Source organism: Garra rufa, chromosome 14 (assembly GCF_049309525.1).
Source record: "Garra rufa chromosome 14, GarRuf1.0, whole genome shotgun sequence".
NCBI lineage: Eukaryota > Metazoa > Chordata > Actinopteri > Cypriniformes > Cyprinidae > Garra > Garra rufa.
This window is the reverse complement of record NC_133374.1, coordinates 42,382,183-42,399,272: the sequence shown is the minus strand read 5'-3', so window position 1 is coordinate 42,399,272 and position 17,090 is coordinate 42,382,183. Positions and strand designations below refer to the sequence as shown.

At 47.7% G+C, this 17,090-nt stretch overlaps 17 non-coding genes across 17 annotated transcripts; 8 read left to right on the top strand and 9 right to left on the bottom strand.

Moving 5' to 3' along the window:
- Positions 1 to 267: 267 nt before the first annotated feature.
- Positions 268 to 338, top strand: trnag-gcc (transfer RNA glycine (anticodon GCC)). The gene has a single exon. It is a non-coding gene; the product is annotated as a tRNA-Gly (tRNA).
- A 1,321-nt stretch (positions 339 to 1,659) lies between these two features.
- On the bottom strand, positions 1,660 to 1,775 carry LOC141285653 (U5 spliceosomal RNA). Its single transcript, XR_012338778.1, has one exon. It is a non-coding gene; the product is annotated as a U5 spliceosomal RNA (small nuclear RNA).
- A 399-nt stretch (positions 1,776 to 2,174) lies between these two features.
- Positions 2,175 to 2,245, top strand: trnag-gcc (transfer RNA glycine (anticodon GCC)). Its single transcript has one exon. It is a non-coding gene; the product is annotated as a tRNA-Gly (tRNA).
- A 1,321-nt stretch (positions 2,246 to 3,566) lies between these two features.
- Positions 3,567 to 3,682, bottom strand: LOC141285652 (U5 spliceosomal RNA). The gene has a single exon (XR_012338777.1). It is a non-coding gene; the product is annotated as a U5 spliceosomal RNA (small nuclear RNA).
- Positions 3,683 to 4,081: 399 nt separating this feature from the next.
- On the top strand, positions 4,082 to 4,152 carry trnag-gcc (transfer RNA glycine (anticodon GCC)). Its single transcript has one exon. It is a non-coding gene; the product is annotated as a tRNA-Gly (tRNA).
- A 1,321-nt stretch (positions 4,153 to 5,473) lies between these two features.
- Positions 5,474 to 5,589, bottom strand: LOC141285719 (U5 spliceosomal RNA). The gene has a single exon (XR_012338844.1). It is a non-coding gene; the product is annotated as a U5 spliceosomal RNA (small nuclear RNA).
- A 1,791-nt stretch (positions 5,590 to 7,380) lies between these two features.
- On the bottom strand, positions 7,381 to 7,496 carry LOC141285651 (U5 spliceosomal RNA). The gene has a single exon (XR_012338775.1). It is a non-coding gene; the product is annotated as a U5 spliceosomal RNA (small nuclear RNA).
- A 399-nt stretch (positions 7,497 to 7,895) lies between these two features.
- On the top strand, positions 7,896 to 7,966 carry trnag-gcc (transfer RNA glycine (anticodon GCC)). The gene has a single exon. It is a non-coding gene; the product is annotated as a tRNA-Gly (tRNA).
- Positions 7,967 to 9,287: 1,321 nt separating this feature from the next.
- LOC141285650 (U5 spliceosomal RNA) lies at positions 9,288 to 9,403 on the bottom strand. The gene has a single exon (XR_012338774.1). It is a non-coding gene; the product is annotated as a U5 spliceosomal RNA (small nuclear RNA).
- A 399-nt stretch (positions 9,404 to 9,802) lies between these two features.
- On the top strand, positions 9,803 to 9,873 carry trnag-gcc (transfer RNA glycine (anticodon GCC)). The gene has a single exon. It is a non-coding gene; the product is annotated as a tRNA-Gly (tRNA).
- Positions 9,874 to 11,194: 1,321 nt separating this feature from the next.
- On the bottom strand, positions 11,195 to 11,310 carry LOC141285718 (U5 spliceosomal RNA). The gene has a single exon (XR_012338843.1). It is a non-coding gene; the product is annotated as a U5 spliceosomal RNA (small nuclear RNA).
- Positions 11,311 to 11,709: 399 nt separating this feature from the next.
- Positions 11,710 to 11,780, top strand: trnag-gcc (transfer RNA glycine (anticodon GCC)). The gene has a single exon. It is a non-coding gene; the product is annotated as a tRNA-Gly (tRNA).
- A 1,322-nt stretch (positions 11,781 to 13,102) lies between these two features.
- Positions 13,103 to 13,218, bottom strand: LOC141285649 (U5 spliceosomal RNA). The gene has a single exon (XR_012338773.1). It is a non-coding gene; the product is annotated as a U5 spliceosomal RNA (small nuclear RNA).
- A 399-nt stretch (positions 13,219 to 13,617) lies between these two features.
- trnag-gcc (transfer RNA glycine (anticodon GCC)) lies at positions 13,618 to 13,688 on the top strand. The gene has a single exon. It is a non-coding gene; the product is annotated as a tRNA-Gly (tRNA).
- A 1,321-nt stretch (positions 13,689 to 15,009) lies between these two features.
- LOC141285648 (U5 spliceosomal RNA) lies at positions 15,010 to 15,125 on the bottom strand. The gene has a single exon (XR_012338772.1). It is a non-coding gene; the product is annotated as a U5 spliceosomal RNA (small nuclear RNA).
- A 399-nt stretch (positions 15,126 to 15,524) lies between these two features.
- Positions 15,525 to 15,595, top strand: trnag-gcc (transfer RNA glycine (anticodon GCC)). Its single transcript has one exon. It is a non-coding gene; the product is annotated as a tRNA-Gly (tRNA).
- A 1,321-nt stretch (positions 15,596 to 16,916) lies between these two features.
- LOC141285717 (U5 spliceosomal RNA) lies at positions 16,917 to 17,032 on the bottom strand. The gene has a single exon (XR_012338841.1). It is a non-coding gene; the product is annotated as a U5 spliceosomal RNA (small nuclear RNA).
- Between the last annotated feature and the right edge of the window lie 58 nt (positions 17,033 to 17,090).

Below are 17,090 nucleotides of genomic sequence, written 5' to 3'. Positions count from 1 at the left end.
TCCATCATCCATTCTCACCTGCCACACAGGAGGCCTGGCTCTGATTCCCGGGCAAATGCAGGAACAGAGTTCTTTTAAGTAAGGGGTGTGTGTTTGCATGTGTGTGGGATTCTTTAAAATAAGCCTTGAAGGCCAAGCCTGATTTGCTAGAAGGAGCTCCAAACTTTGCATATTGACCCAACCCCCCTTTCCCTGGATTTGACGTGTAACAGTTACGCACCATTACTAAATCCAGGGCAATGTGAAGGCCGAAGTTCTCCCAGCCGAGCATTGGTGGTTCAGTGGTAGAATTCTCGCCTGCCACGCGGGAGACCCGGGTCCGATTCCCGGCCAATGCAGGAACAGAGTTCTTTTAATTAAGTTGTGTGTGTGCTTGCATGTGTGTAAGGTTCTTTAAAATGAAGCCTGATTTACTTGAAGGAGCTCCAACCTTTGCATACCGACCAACCCCCGTTCCCTGACGAATCTTTTCAGAAACTCATTAGTCCGTCTATATTCGTCAAATGCCTATAAAACTTGTTCACTTTATCTATAGGTTGACGAAGTTTAGCAGTGGGCAATATACTCGTAAATGCGGTGTTAATTCCAAACGTTCTCCCTCCTTTCCGAGCATTGGTGGTTCAGTGGTAGAATTCTAGCAGTGGGCGATATGATCCACGTAAATGCGATGTTACTGCCACATGATTTCCCATCCTTTTTTTCATGTTCCCATTATGAAAAGTAAAAAAAAATAGTAATAATAGTAAAGTGGTCCAAATGAGGACCCCCTGTAATGTGTAGCATTCAAGATATTGGGAGACTCAATAAGATCAAGGCAGGTTGATTTGTTTTTTTCATGGAGTAGTGGCTCCTTATGCTGATGTCTGTGAAGTCAAGTCGGCTGGGGGCGAAGCACAGCGGGTACAGCTCCTCGTTAGTATAGTGGACAGTATCTCCGCCTGTCACGCGGAAGACCGGGGTTCGATTCCCCGACGGGGAGACCCAGCTCTTTGCTGCTGCTGAACGACTCATCCAAAAGATTTTGGTGCTCACAGAGGTCACAGAAGGAGTTCTGCTTCAACGTCAGCCAGAGCCAAAACAAATGCGTTGGCCGGGAATCGAACCCGGGTCAACTGCTTGGAAGGCAGCTATGCTCACCACTATACCACCAACGCAAGTTCCCGACTCCAGCTTTTAGCCATCTGAAAAGAATGCTTGAAATGCACAAGTCACTGATAGGGCAAAAGGAGCTGAAGCCATCTTTGTTTGTATCCCGTCATGTACGAGAGAGTGCTGTCTTTCCATGCGGGCTAAAGAAATCTGGAGCTGCGACGCAGAAAGCGCAAAGGCCGCAAGTACAGAACGTGGTGAGGCGCGCTTCGTTCCACCGCCCATTGGCTGGTGGCCAGTTTTACTCTTGACACTCCAATACAGCTCTGTTGTGAGCAGAAAAGAATGCTGGAAGTACATAAGTCACTGACAGGGCCAAAGTAGCTGAAGCCCAAGGTTTGGATCCCATCATGTCATGAGAGTGCTGTCTTTCCATGCTGGCTGAAAAAAAATGTGAAGTTGCGACACAGGAAGCGCAAAGGCTGCAAACACGGTCCACGAGAAAGCACGCTTTGCTCCAATGCACATTGGTGTGTGGTCAGATTTAGTCTGCTATTGAAACTGCAGTGCAGCTCTGCTGTGAGCAGAGCACCCAAAAATACAGGTCACTCGGAAAGGTTCCCCTCCACGGAAATCTTTAGTAAAAGGCGAAAGATTTATGCGTCTATGAAGAGAAACTCGAGTTGTGTGCCCATGCGCTTGAGCATGTGCGCTCCCTGTGGTAAACCACTATACTCACAAAGGGTAATCTAGGGTGCCGATAAGATTTTCATCTCCCCCTCACTCCAAATGGGAGGAGTAAAAGTTAAAAAGTCTCTTCCATCATCCATTCTCGCCTGCCACACAGGAGGCCTGGCTCTGATTCCCGGGCAAATGCAGGAAGAGAGTTCTTTTAAGTAAGGGGTGTGTGTTTGCATGTGTGTGGGATTCTTTAAAATGAGCCTTGAAGGCCAAGCCTGATTTGCTAGAAGGAGCTCCAAACTTTGCATATTGACCCAACCCCCCTTTACCTGGATTTGACGTGTAACAGTTACGCACCATTACTAAATCCAGGGCAATGTGAAGGCCGAAAGTCTCCCAGCCGAGCATTGGTGGTTCAGTGGTAGAATTCTCGCCTGCCACGCGGGAGACCCGGGTCCGATTCCCGGCCAATGCAGGAACAGAGTTCTTTTAATTAAGTTGTGTGTGTGCTTGCATGTGTGTAAGGTTCTTTAAAATGAAGCCTGATTTACTTGAAGGAGCTCCAACCTTTGCATACCGACCAACCCCCGTTCTCTGACGAATCTTTTCAGAAACTCATTAGTCCGTCTATATTCGTCAAATGCCTATAAAACTTGTTCACTTTATCTATAGGTTGACGAAGTTTAGCAGTGGGCAATATACTCGTAAATGCGGTGTTAATTCCAAACGTTCTCCCTCCTTTCCGAGCATTGGTGGTTCAGTGGTAGAATTCTAGCAGTGGGCGACATGATCCACGTAAATGCGATGTTACTGCCACATGATTTCCCATCCTTTTTTTCATGTTCCCATTATGAAAAGTAAAAAAAAATAGTAATAATAGTAAAGTGGTCCAAATGAGGACCCCCTGTAATGTGTAGCATTCAAGATATTGGGAGACTCAATAAGATCAAGGCAGGTTGATTTGTTTTTTTCATGGAGTAGTGGCTCCTTATGCTGATGTCTGTGAAGTCAAGTCGGCTGGGGGCGCCGCACAGCGGGTACAGCTCCTCGTTAGTATAGTGGACAGTATCTCCGCCTGTCACGCGGAAGACCGGGGTTCGATTCCCCGACGGGGAGACCCAGCTCTTTGCTGCTGCTGAACGACTCATCCAAAAGATTTTGGTGCTCACAGAGGTCACAGAAGGAGTTCTGCTTCAACGTCAGCCAGAGCCAAAACAAATGCGTTGGCCGGGAATCGAACCCGGGTCAACTGCTTGGAAGGCAGCTATGCTCACCACTATACCACCAACGCAAGTTCCCGACTCCAGCTTTTAGCCATCTGAAAAGAATGCTTGAAATGCACAAGTCACTGATAGGGCAAAAGGAGCTGAAGCCATCTTTGTTTGTATCCCGTCATGTACGAGAGAGTGCTGTCTTTCCATGCGGGCTAAAGAAATCTGGAGCTGCGACGCAGAAAGCGCAAAGGCCGCAAGTACAGAACGTGGTGAGGCGCGCTTCGTTCCACCGCCCATTGGCTGGTGGCCAGTTTTACTCTTGACACTCCAATACAGCTCTGTTGTGAGCAGAAAAGAATGCTGGAAGTACATAAGTCACTGACAGGGCCAAAGTAGCTGAAGCCCAAGGTTTGGATCCCATCATGTCATGAGAGTGCTGTCTTTCCATGCTGGCTGAAAAAAAATGTGAAGTTGCGACACAGGAAGCGCAAAGGCTGCAAACACGGTCCACGAGAAAGCACGCTTTGCTCCAATGCACATTGGTGTGTGGTCAGATTTAGTCTGCTATTGAAACTGCAGTGCAGCTCTGCTGTGAGCAGAGCACCCAAAAATACAGGTCACTCGGAAAGGTTCCCCTCCACGGAAATCTTTAGTAAAAGGCGAAAGATTTATGCGTCTATGAAGAGAAACTCGAGTTGTGTGCCCATGCGCTTGAGCATGTGCGCTCCCTGTGGTAAACCACTATACTCACAAAGGGTAATCTAGGGTGCCGATAAGATTTTCATCTCCCCCTCACTCCAAATGGGAGGAGTAAAAGTTAAAAAGTCTCTTCCATCATCCATTCTCGCCTGCCACACAGGAGGCCTGGCTCTGATTCCCGGGCAAATGCAGGAAGAGAGTTCTTTTAAGTAAGGGGTGTGTGTTTGCATGTGTGTGGGATTCTTTAAAATGAGCCTTGAAGGCCAAGCCTGATTTGCTAGAAGGAGCTCCAAACTTTGCATATTGACCCAACCCCCCTTTACCTGGATTTGACGTGTAACAGTTACGCACCATTACTAAATCCAGGGCAATGTGAAGGCCGAAAGTCTCCCAGCCGAGCATTGGTGGTTCAGTGGTAGAATTCTCGCCTGCCACGCGGGAGACCCGGGTCCGATTCCCGGCCAATGCAGGAACAGAGTTCTATTAATTAAGTTGTGTGTGTGCTTGCATGTGTGTAAGGTTCTTTAAAATGAAGCCTGATTTACTTGAAGGAGCTCCAACCTTTGCATACCGACCAACCCCCGTTCTCTGACGAATCTTTTCAGAAACTCATTAGTCCGTCTATATTCGTCAAATGCCTATAAAACTTGTTCACTTTATCTATAGGTTGACGAAGTTTAGCAGTGGGCAATATACTCGTAAATGCGGTGTTAATTCCAAACGTTCTCCCTCCTTTCCGAGCATTGGTGGTTCAGTGGTAGAATTCTAGCAGTGGGCGACATGATCCACGTAAATGCGATGTTACTGCCACATGATTTCCCATCCTTTTTTTCATGTTCCCATTATGAAAAGTAAAAAAAAATAGTAATAATAGTAAAGTGGTCCAAATGAGGACCCCCTGTAATGTGTAGCATTCAAGATATTGGGAGACTCAATAAGATCAAGGCAGGTTGATTTGTTTTTTTCATGGAGTAGTGGCTCCTTATGCTGATGTCGGTGAAGTCAAGTCGGCTGGGGGCGCCGCACAGCGGGTACAGCTCCTCGTTAGTATAGTGGACAGTATCTCCGCCTGTCCCGCGGAAGACCGGGGTTCGATTCCCCGACGGGGAGACCCAGCTCTTTGCTGCTGCTGAACGACTCATCCAAAAGATTTTGGTGCTCACAGAGGTCACAGAAGGAGTTCTGCTTCAACGTCAGCCAGAGCCAAAACAAATGCGTTGGCCGGGAATCGAACCCGGGTCAACTGCTTGGAAGGCAGCTATGCTCACCACTATACCACCAATGCAAGTTCCCGACTCCAGCTTTTAGCCATCTGAAAAGAATGCTTGAAATGCACAAGTCACTGATAGGGCAAAAGGAGCTGAAGCCATCTTTGTTTGTATCCCGTCATGTACGAGAGAGTGCTGTCTTTCCATGCGGGCTAAAGAAATCTGGAGCTGCGACGCAGAAAGCGCAAAGGCCGCAAGTACAGAACGTGGTGAGGCGCGCTTCGTTCCACCGCCCATTGGCTGGTGGCCAGTTTTACTCTTGACACTCCAATACAGCTCTGTTGTGAGCAGAAAAGAATGCTGGAAGTACATAAGTCACTGACAGGGCCAAAGTAGCTGAAGCCCAAGGTTTGGATCCCATCATGTCATGAGAGTGCTGTCTTTCCATGCTGGCTGAAAAAAAATGTGAAGTTGCGACACAGGAAGCGCAAAGGCTGCAAACACGGTCCACGAGAAAGCACGCTTTGCTCCAATGCACATTGGTGTGTGGTCAGATTTAGTCTGCTATTGAAACTGCAGTGCAGCTCTGCTGTGAGCAGAGCACCCAAAAATACAGGTCACTCGGAAAAGTTCCCCTCCACGGAAATCTTTAGTAAAAGGCGAAAGATTTATGCGTCTATGAAGAGAAACTCGAGTTGTGTGCCCATGCGCTTGAGCATGTGCGCTCCCTGTGGTAAACCACTATACTCACAAAGGGTAATCTAGGCTGCCGATAAGATTTTCATCTCCCCCTCACTCCAAATGGGAGGAGTAAAAGTTAAAAAGTCTCTTCCATCATCCATTCTCGCCTGCCACACAGGAGGCCTGGCTCTGATTCCCGGGCAAATGCAGGAACAGAGTTCTTTTAAGTAAGGGGTGTGTGTTTGCATGTGTGTGGGATTCTTTAAAATGAGCCTTGAAGGCCAAGCCTGATTTGCTAGAAGGAGCTCCAAACTTTGCATATTGACCCAACCCCCCTTTACCTGGATTTGACGTGTAACAGTTACGCACCATTACTAAATCCAGGGCAATGTGAAGGCCGAAAGTCTCCCAGCCGAGCATTGGTGGTTCAGTGGTAGAATTCTCGCCTGCCACGCGGGATACCCGGGTCCGATTCCCGGCCAATGCAGGAACAGAGTTATTTTAATTAAGTTGTGTGTGTGCTTGCATGTGTGTAAGGTTCTTTAAAATGAAGCCTGATTTACTTGAAGGTGCTCCAACCTTTGCATACCGACCAACCCCCGTTCCCTGACGAATCTTTTCAGAAACTCATTAGTCTGTCTATATTCGTCAAATGCCTATAAAACTTGTTCACTTTATCTATAGGTTGACGAAGTTTAGCAGTGGGCAATATACTCGTAAATGCGGTGTTAATTCCAAACGTTCTCCCTCCTTTCCGAGCATTGGTGGTTCAGTGGTAGAATTCTAGCAGTGGGCGATATGATCCACGTAAATGCGATGTTACTGCCACATGATTTCCCATCCTTTTTTTCATGTTCCCATTATGAAAAGTAAAAAAAAATAGTAATAATAGTAAAGTGGTCCAAATGAGGACCCCCTGTAATGTGTAGCATTCAAGATATTGGGAGACTCAATAAGATCAAGGCAGGTTGATTTGTTTTTTTCATGGAGTAGTGGCTCCTTATGCTGATGTCTGTGAAGTCAAGTCGGCTGGGGGCGAAGCACAGCGGGTACAGCTCCTCGTTAGTATAGTGGACAGTATCTCCGCCTGTCACGCGGAAGACCGGGGTTCGATTCCCCGACGGGGAGACCCAGCTCTTTGCTGCTGCTGAACGACTCATCCAAAAGATTTTGGTGCTCACAGAGGTCACAGAAGGAGTTCTGCTTCAACGTCAGCCAGAGCCAAAACAAATGCGTTGGCCGGGAATCGAACCCGGGTCAACTGCTTGGAAGGCAGCTATGCTCACCACTATACCACCAACGCAAGTTCCCGACTCCAGCTTTTAGCCATCTGAAAAGAATGCTTGAAATGCACAAGTCACTGATAGGGCAAAAGGAGCTGAAGCCATCTTTGTTTGTATCCCGTCATGTACGAGAGAGTGCTGTCTTTCCATGCGGGCTAAAGAAATCTGGAGCTGCGACGCAGAAAGCGCAAAGGCCGCAAGTACAGAACGTGGTGAGGCGCGCTTCGTTCCACCGCCCATTGGCTGGTGGCCAGTTTTACTCTTGACACTCCAATACAGCTCTGTTGTGAGCAGAAAAGAATGCTGGAAGTACATAAGTCACTGACAGGGCCAAAGTAGCTGAAGCCCAAGGTTTGGATCCCATCATGTCATGAGAGTGCTGTCTTTCCATGCTGGCTGAAAAAAAATGTGAAGTTGCGACACAGGAAGCGCAAAGGCTGCAAACACGGTCCACGAGAAAGCACGCTTTGCTCCAATGCACATTGGTGTGTGGTCAGATTTAGTCTGCTATTGAAACTGCAGTGCAGCTCTGCTGTGAGCAGAGCACCCAAAAATACAGGTCACTCGGAAAGGTTCCCCTCCACGGAAATCTTTAGTAAAAGGCGAAAGATTTATGCGTCTATGAAGAGAAACTCGAGTTGTGTGCCCATGCGCTTGAGCATGTGCGCTCCCTGTGGTAAACCACTATACTCACAAAGGGTAATCTAGGGTGCCGATAAGATTTTCATCTCCCCCTCACTCCAAATGGGAGGAGTAAAAGTTAAAAAGTCTCTTCCATCATCCATTCTCGCCTGCCACACAGGAGGCCTGGCTCTGATTCCCGGGCAAATGCAGGAACAGAGTTCTTTTAAGTAAGGGGTGTGTGTTTGCATGTGTGTGGGATTCTTTAAAATGAGCCTTGAAGGCCAAGCCTGATTTGCTAGAAGGAGCTCCAAACTTTGCATATTGACCCAACCCCCCTTTACCTGGATTTGACGTGTAACAGTTACGCACCATTACTAAATCCAGGGCAATGTGAAGGCCGAAAGTCTCCCAGCCGAGCATTGGTGGTTCAGTGGTAGAATTCTCGCCTGCCACGCGGGAGACCCGGGTCCGATTCCCGGCCAATGCAGGAACAGAGTTCTTTTAATTAAGTTGTGTGTGTGCTTGCATGTGTGTAAGGTTCTTTAAAATGAAGCCTGATTTACTTGAAGGAGCTCCAACCTTTGCATACCGACCAACCCCCGTTCCCTGACGAATCTTTTCAGAAACTCATTAGTCCGTCTATATTCGTCAAATGCCTATAAAACTTGTTCACTTTATCTATAGGTTGACGAAGTTTAGCAGTGGGCAATATACTCGTAAATGCGGTGTTAATTCCAAACGTTCTCCCTCCTTTCCGAGCATTGGTGGTTCAGTGGTAGAATTCTAGCAGTGGGCGATATGATCCACGTAAATGCGATGTTACTGCCACATGATTTCCCATCCTTTTTTTCATGTTCCCATTATGAAAAGTAAAAAAAAATAGTAATAATAGTAAAGTGGTCCAAATGAGGACCCCCTGTAATGTGTAGCATTCAAGATATTGGGAGACTCAATAAGATCAAGGCAGGTTGATTTGTTTTTTTCATGGAGTAGTGGCTCCTTATGCTGATGTCTGTGAAGTCAAGTCGGCTGGGGGCGAAGAACAGCGGGTACAGCTCCTCGTTAGTATAGTGGACAGTATCTCCGCCTGTCACGCGGAAGACCGGGGTTCGATTCCCCGACGGGGAGACCCAGCTCTTTGCTGCTGCTGAACGACTCATCCAAAAGATTTTGGTGCTCACAGAGGTCACAGAAGGAGTTCTGCTTCAACGTCAGCCAGAGCCAAAACAAATGCGTTGGCCGGGAATCGAACCCGGGTCAACTGCTTGGAAGGCAGCTATGCTCACCACTATACCACCAACGCAAGTTCCCGACTCCAGCTTTTAGCCATCTGAAAAGAATGCTTGAAATGCACAAGTCACTGATAGGGCAAAAGGAGCTGAAGCCATCTTTGTTTGTATCCCGTCATGTACGAGAGAGTGCTGTCTTTCCATGCGGGCTAAAGAAATCTGGAGCTGCGACGCAGAAAGCGCAAAGGCCGCAAGTACAGAACGTGGTGAGGCGCGCTTCGTTCCACCGCCCATTGGCTGGTGGCCAGTTTTACTCTTGACACTCCAATACAGCTCTGTTGTGAGCAGAAAAGAATGCTGGAAGTACATAAGTCACTGACAGGGCCAAAGTAGCTGAAGCCCAAGGTTTGGATCCCATCATGTCATGAGAGTGCTGTCTTTCCATGCTGGCTGAAAAAAAATGTGAAGTTGCGACACAGGAAGCGCAAAGGCTGCAAACACGGTCCACGAGAAAGCACGCTTTGCTCCAATGCACATTGGTGTGTGGTCAGATTTAGTCTGCTATTGAAACTGCAGTGCAGCTCTGCTGTGAGCAGAGCACCCAAAAATACAGGTCACTCGGAAAGGTTCCCCTCCACGGAAATCTTTAGTAAAAGGCGAAAGATTTATGCGTCTATGAAGAGAAACTCGAGTTGTGTGCCCATGCGCTTGAGCATGTGCGCTCCCTGTGGTAAACCACTATACTCACAAAGGGTAATCTAGGGTGCCGATAAGATTTTCATCTCCCCCTCACTCCAAATGGGAGGAGTAAAAGTTAAAAAGTCTCTTCCATCATCCATTCTCGCCTGCCACACAGGAGGCCTGGCTCTGATTCCCGGGCAAATGCAGGAACAGAGTTCTTTTAAGTAAGGGGTGTGTGTTTGCATGTGTGTGGGATTCTTTAAAATGAGCCTTGAAGGCCAAGCCTGATTTGCTAGAAGGAGCTCCAAACTTTGCATATTGACCCAACCCCCCTTTCCCTGGATTTGACGTGTAACAGTTACGCACCATTACTAAATCCAGGGCAATGTGAAGGCCGAAGTTCTCCCAGCTGAGCATTGGTGGTTCAGTGGTAGAATTCTCGCCTGCCACGCGGGAGACCCGGGTCCGATTCCCGGCCAATGCAGGAACAGAGTTCTTTTAATTAAGTTGTGTGTGTGCTTGCATGTGTGTAAGGTTCTTTAAAATGAAGCCTGATTTACTTGAAGGAGCTCCAACCTTTGCATACCGACCAACCCCCGTTCCCTGCCGAATCTTTTCAGAAACTCATTAGTCCGTCTATATTCGTCAAATGCCTATAAAACTTGTTCACTTTATCTATAGGTTGACGAAGTTTAGCAGTGGGCAATATACTCGTAAATGCGGTGTTAATTCCAAACGTTCTCCCTCCTTTCCGAGCATTGGTGGTTCAGTGGTAGAATCCTAGCAGTGGGCGATATGATCCACGTAAATGCGATGTTACTGCCACATGATTTCCCATCCTTTTTTTCATGTTCCCATTATGAAAAGTAAAAAAAAATAGTAATAATAGTAAAGTGGTCCAAATGAGGACCCCCTGTAATGTGTAGCATTCAAGATATTGGGAGACTCAATAACATCAAGGCAGGTTGATTTGTTTTTTTCATGGAGTAGTGGCTCCTTATGCTGATGTCTGTGAAGTCAAGTCGGCTGGGGGCGAAGTACAGCGGGTACAGCTCCTCGTTAGTATAGTGGACAGTATCTCCGCCTGTCACGCGGAAGACCGGGGTTCGATTCCCCGACGGGGAGACCCAGCTCTTTGCTGCTGCTGAACGACTCATCCAAAAGATTTTGGTGCTCACAGAGGTCACAGAAGGAGTTCTGCTTCAACGTCAGCCAGAGCCAAAACAAATGCGTTGGCCGGGAATCGAACCCGGGTCAACTGCTTGGAAGGCAGCTATGCTCACCACTATACCACCAACGCAAGTTCCCGACTCCAGCTTTTAGCCATCTGAAAAGAATGCTTGAAATGCACAAGTCACTGATAGGGCAAAAGGAGCTGAAGCCATCTTTGTTTGTATCCCGTCATGTACGAGAGAGTGCTGTCTTTCCATGCGGGCTAAAGAAATCTGGAGCTGCGACGCAGAAAGCGCAAAGGCCGCAAGTACAGAACGTGGTGAGGCGCGCTTCGTTCCACCGCCCATTGGCTGGTGGCCAGTTTTACTCTTGACACTCCAATACAGCTCTGTTGTGAGCAGAAAAGAATGCTGGAAGTACATAAGTCACTGACAGGGCCAAAGTAGCTGAAGCCCAAGGTTTGGATCCCATCATGTCATGAGAGTGCTGTCTTTCCATGCTGGCTGAAAAAAAATGTGAAGTTGCGACACAGGAAGCGCAAAGGCTGCAAACACGGTCCACGAGAAAGCACGCTTTGCTCCAATGCACATTGGTGTGTGGTCAGATTTAGTCTGCTATTGAAACTGCAGTGCAGCTCTGCTGTGAGCAGAGCACCCAAAAATACAGGTCACTCGGAAAAGTTCCCCTCCACGGAAATCTTTAGTAAAAGGCGAAAGATTTATGCGTCTATGAAGAGAAACTCGAGTTGTGTGCCCATGCGCTTGAGCATGTGCGCTCCCTGTGGTAAACCACTATACTCACAAAGGGTAATCTAGGGTGCCGATAAGATTTTCATCTCCCCCTCACTCCAAATGGGAGGAGTAAAAGTTAAAAAGTCTCTTCCATCATCCATTCTCGCCTGCCACACAGGAGGCCTGGCTCTGATTCCCGGGCAAATGCAGGAACAGAGTTCTTTTAAGTAAGGGGTGTGTGTTTGCATGTGTGTGGGATTCTTTAAAATGAGCCTTGAAGGCCAAGCCTGATTTGCTAGAAGGAGCTCCAAACTTTGCATATTGACCCAACCCCCCTTTCCCTGGATTTGACGTGTAACAGTTACGCACCATTACTAAATCCAGGGCAATGTGAAGGCCGAAGTTCTCCCAGCTGAGCATTGGTGGTTCAGTGGTAGAATTCTCGCCTGCCACGCGGGAGACCCGGGTCCGATTCCCGGCCAATGCAGGAACAGAGTTCTTTTAATTAAGTTGTGTGTGTGCTTGCATGTGTGTAAGGTTCTTTAAAATGAAGCCTGATTTACTTGAAGGAGCTCCAACCTTTGCATACCGACCAACCCCCGTTCCCTGACGAATCTTTTCAGAAACTCATTAGTCCGTCTATATTCGTCAAATGCCTATAAAACTTGTTCAATTTATCTATAGGTTGACGAAGTTTAGCAGTGGGCAATATACTCGTAAATGCGGTGTTAATTCCAAACGTTCTCCCTCCTTTCCGAGCATTGGTGGTTCAGTGGTAGAATTCTAGCAGTGGGCGATATGATCCACGTAAATGCGATGTTACTGCCACATGATTTCCCATCCTTTTTTTCATGTTCCCATTATGAAAAGTAAAAAAAAAATAGTAATAATAGTAAAGTGGTCCAAATGAGGACCCCCTGTAATGTGTAGCATTCAAGATATTGGGAGACTCAATAAGATCAAGGCAGGTTGATTTGTTTTTTTCATGGAGTAGTGGCTCCTTATGCTGATGTCTGTGAAGTCAAGTCGGCTGGGGCCGAAGCACAGCGGGTACAGCTCCTCGTTAGTATAGTGGACAGTATCTCCGCCTGTCACGCGGAAGACCGGGGTTCGATTCCCCGACGGGGAGACCCAGCTCTTTGCTGCTGCTGAACGACTCATCCAAAAGATTTTGGTGCTCACAGAGGTCACAGAAGGAGTTCTGCTTCAACGTCAGCCAGAGCCAAAACAAATGCGTTGGCCGGGAATCGAACCCGGGTCAACTGCTTGGAAGGCAGCTATGCTCACCACTATACCACCAACGCAAGTTCCCGACTCCAGCTTTTAGCCATCTGAAAAGAATGCTTGAAATGCACAAGTCACTGATAGGGCAAAAGGAGCTGAAGCCATCTTTGTTTGTATCCCGTCATGTACGAGAGAGTGCTGTCTTTCCATGCGGGCTAAAGAAATCTGGAGCTGCGACGCAGAAAGCGCAAAGGCCGCAAGTACAGAACGTGGTGAGGCGCGCTTCGTTCCACCGCCCATTGGCTGGTGGCCAGTTTTACTCTTGACACTCCAATACAGCTCTGTTGTGAGCAGAAAAGAATGCTGGAAGTACATAAGTCACTGACAGGGCCAAAGTAGCTGAAGCCCAAGGTTTGGATCCCATCATGTCATGAGAGTGCTGTCTTTCCATGCTGGCTGAAAAAAAATGTGAAGTTGCGACACAGGAAGCGCAAAGGCTGCAAACACGGTCCATGAGAAAGCACGCTTTGCTCCAATGCACATTGGTGTGTGGTCAGATTTAGTCTGCTATTGAAACTGCAGTGCAGCTCTGCTGTGAGCAGAGCACCCAAAAATACAGGTCACTCGGAAAGGTTCCCCTCCACGGAAATCTTTAGTAAAAGGCGAAAGATTTATGCGTCTATGAAGAGAAACTCGAGTTGTGTGCCCATGCGCTTGAGCATGTGCGCTCCCTGTGGTAAACCACTATACTCACAAAGGGTAATCTAGGGTGCCGATAAGATTTTCATCTCCCCCTCACTCCAAATGGGAGGAGTAAAAGTTAAAAAGTCTCTTCCATCATCCATTCTCACCTGCCACACAGGAGGCCTGGCTCTGATTCCCGGGCAAATGCAGGAACAGAGTTCTTTTAAGTAAGGGGTGTGTGTTTGCATGTGTGTGGGATTCTTTAAAATGAGCCTTGAAGGCCAAGCCTGATTTGCTAGAAGGAGCTCCAAACTTTGCATATTGACCCAACCCCCCTTTCCCTGGATTTGACGTGTAACAGTTACGCACCATTACTAAATCCAGGGCAATGTGAAGGCCGAAGTTCTCCCAGCCGAGCATTGGTGGTTCAGTGGTAGAATTCTCGCCTGCCACGCGGGAGACCCGGGTCCGATTCCCGGCCAATGCAGGAACAGAGTTCTTTTAATTAAGTTGTGTGTGTGCTTGCATGTGTGTAAGGTTCTTTAAAATGAAGCCTGATTTACTTGAAGGAGCTCCAACCTTTGCATACCGACCAACCCCCGTTCCCTGACGAATCTTTTCAGAAACTCATTAGTCCGTCTATATTCGTCAAATGCCTATAAAACTTGTTCACTTTATCTATAGGTTGACGAAGTTTAGCAGTGGGCAATATACTCGTAAATGCGGTGTTAATTCCAAACGTTCTCCCTCCTTTCCGAGCATTGGTGGTTCAGTGGTAGAATTCTAGCAGTGGGCGATATGATCCACGTAAATGCGATGTTACTGCCACATGATTTCCCATCCTTTTTTTCATGTTCCCATTATGAAAAGTAAAAAAAAATAGTAATAATAGTAAAGTGGTCCAAATGAGGACCCCCTGTAATGTGTAGCATTCAAGATATTGGGAGACTCAATAAGATCAAGGCAGGTTGATTTGTTTTTTTCATGGAGTAGTGGCTCCTTATGCTGATGTCTGTGAAGTCAAGTCGGCTGGGGGCGAAGCACAGCGGGTACAGCTCCTCGTTAGTATAGTGGACAGTATCTCCGCCTGTCACGCGGAAGACCGGGGTTCGATTCCCCGACGGGGAGACCCAGCTCTTTGCTGCTGCTGAACGACTCATCCAAAAGATTTTGGTGCTCACAGAGGTCACAGAAGGAGTTCTGCTTCAACGTCAGCCAGAGCCAAAACAAATGCGTTGGCCGGGAATCGAACCCGGGTCAACTGCTTGGAAGGCAGCTATGCTCACCACTATACCACCAACGCAAGTTCCCGACTCCAGCTTTTAGCCATCTGAAAAGAATGCTTGAAATGCACAAGTCACTGATAGGGCAAAAGGAGCTGAAGCCATCTTTGTTTGTATCCCGTCATGTACGAGAGAGTGCTGTCTTTCCATGCGGGCTAAAGAAATCTGGAGCTGCGACGCAGAAAGCGCAAAGGCCGCAAGTACAGAACGTGGTGAGGCGCGCTTCGTTCCACCGCCCATTGGCTGGTGGCCAGTTTTACTCTTGACACTCCAATACAGCTCTGTTGTGAGCAGAAAAGAATGCTGGAAGTACATAAGTCACTGACAGGGCCAAAGTAGCTGAAGCCCAAGGTTTGGATCCCATCATGTCATGAGAGTGCTGTCTTTCCATGCTGGCTGAAAAAAAATGTGAAGTTGCGACACAGGAAGCGCAAAGGCTGCAAACACGGTCCATGAGAAAGCACGCTTTGCTCCAATGCACATTGGTGTGTGGTCAGATTTAGTCTGCTATTGAAACTGCAGTGCAGCTCTGCTGTGAGCAGAGCACCCAAAAATACAGGTCACTCGGAAAGGTTCCCCTCCACGGAAATCTTTAGTAAAAGGCGAAAGATTTATGCGTCTATGAAGAGAAACTCGAGTTGTGTGCCCATGCGCTTGAGCATGTGCGCTCCCTGTGGTAAACCACTATACTCACAAAGGGTAATCTAGGGTGCCGATAAGATTTTCATCTCCCCCTCACTCCAAATGGGAGGAGTAAAAGTTAAAAAGTCTCTTCCATCATCCATTCTCACCTGCCACACAGGAGGCCTGGCTCTGATTCCCGGGCAAATGCAGGAACAGAGTTCTTTTAAGTAAGGGGTGTGTGTTTGCATGTGTGTGGGATTCTTTAAAATGAGCCTTGAAGGCCAAGCCTGATTTGCTAGAAGGAGCTCCAAACTTTGCATATTGACCCAACCCCCCTTTCCCTGGATTTGACGTGTAACAGTTACGCACCATTACTAAATCCAGGGCAATGTGAAGGCCGAAGTTCTCCCAGCCGAGCATTGGTGGTTCAGTGGTAGAATTCTCGCCTGCCACGCGGGAGACCCGGGTCCGATTCCCGGCCAATGCAGGAACAGAGTTCTTTTAATTAAGTTGTGTGTGTGCTTGCATGTGTGTAAGGTTCTTTAAAATGAAGCCTGATTTACTTGAAGGAGCTCCAACCTTTGCATACCGACCAACCCCCGTTCCCTGACGAATCTTTTCAGAAACTCATTAGTCCGTCTATATTCGTCAAATGCCTATAAAACTTGTTCACTTTATCTATAGGTTGACGAAGTTTAGCAGTGGGCAATATACTCGTAAATGCGGTGTTAATTCCAAACGTTCTCCCTCCTTTCCGAGCATTGGTGGTTCAGTGGTAGAATTCTAGCAGTGGGCGATATGATCCACGTAAATGCGATGTTACTGCCACATGATTTCCCATCCTTTTTTTCATGTTCCCATTATGAAAAGTAAAAAAAAATAGTAATAATAGTAAAGTGGTCCAAATGAGGACCCCCTGTAATGTGTAGCATTCAAGATATTGGGAGACTCAATAAGATCAAGGCAGGTTGATTTGTTTTTTTCATGGAGTAGTGGCTCCTTATGCTGATGTCTGTGAAGTCAAGTCGGCTGGGGGCGAAGCACAGCGGGTACAGCTCCTCGTTAGTATAGTGGACAGTATCTCCGCCTGTCACGCGGAAGACCGGGGTTCGATTCCCCGACGGGGAGACCCAGCTCTTTGCTGCTGCTGAACGACTCATCCAAAAGATTTTGGTGCTCACAGAGGTCACAGAAGGAGTTCTGCTTCAACGTCAGCCAGAGCCAAAACAAATGCGTTGGCCGGGAATCGAACCCGGGTCAACTGCTTGGAAGGCAGCTATGCTCACCACTATACCACCAACGCAAGTTCCCGACTCCAGCTTTTAGCCATCTGAAAAGAATGCTTGAAATGCACAAGTCACTGATAGGGCAAAAGGAGCTGAAGCCATCTTTGTTTGTATCCCGTCATGTACGAGAGAGTGCTGTCTTTCCATGCGGGCTAAAGAAATCTGGAGCTGCGACGCAGAAAGCGCAAAGGCCGCAAGTACAGAACGTGGTGAGGCGCGCTTCGTTCCACCGCCCATTGGCTGGTGGCCAGTTTTACTCTTGACACTCCAATACAGCTCTGTTGTGAGCAGAAAAGAATGCTGGAAGTACATAAGTCACTGACAGGGCCAAAGTAGCTGAAGCCCAAGGTTTGGATCCCATCATGTCATGAGAGTGCTGTCTTTCCATGCTGGCTGAAAAAAAATGTGAAGTTGCGACACAGGAAGCGCAAAGGCTGCAAACACGGTCCACGAGAAAGCACGCTTTGCTCCAATGCACATTGGTGTGTGGTCAGATTTAGTCTGCTATTGAAACTGCAGTGCAGCTCTGCTGTGAGCAGAGCACCCAAAAATACAGGTCACTCGGAAAAGTTCCCCTCCACGGAAATCTTTAGTAAAAGGCGAAAGATTTATGCGTCTATGAAGAGAAACTCGAGTTGTGTGCCCATGCGCTTGAGCATGTGCGCTCCCTGTGGTAAACCACTATACTCACAAAGG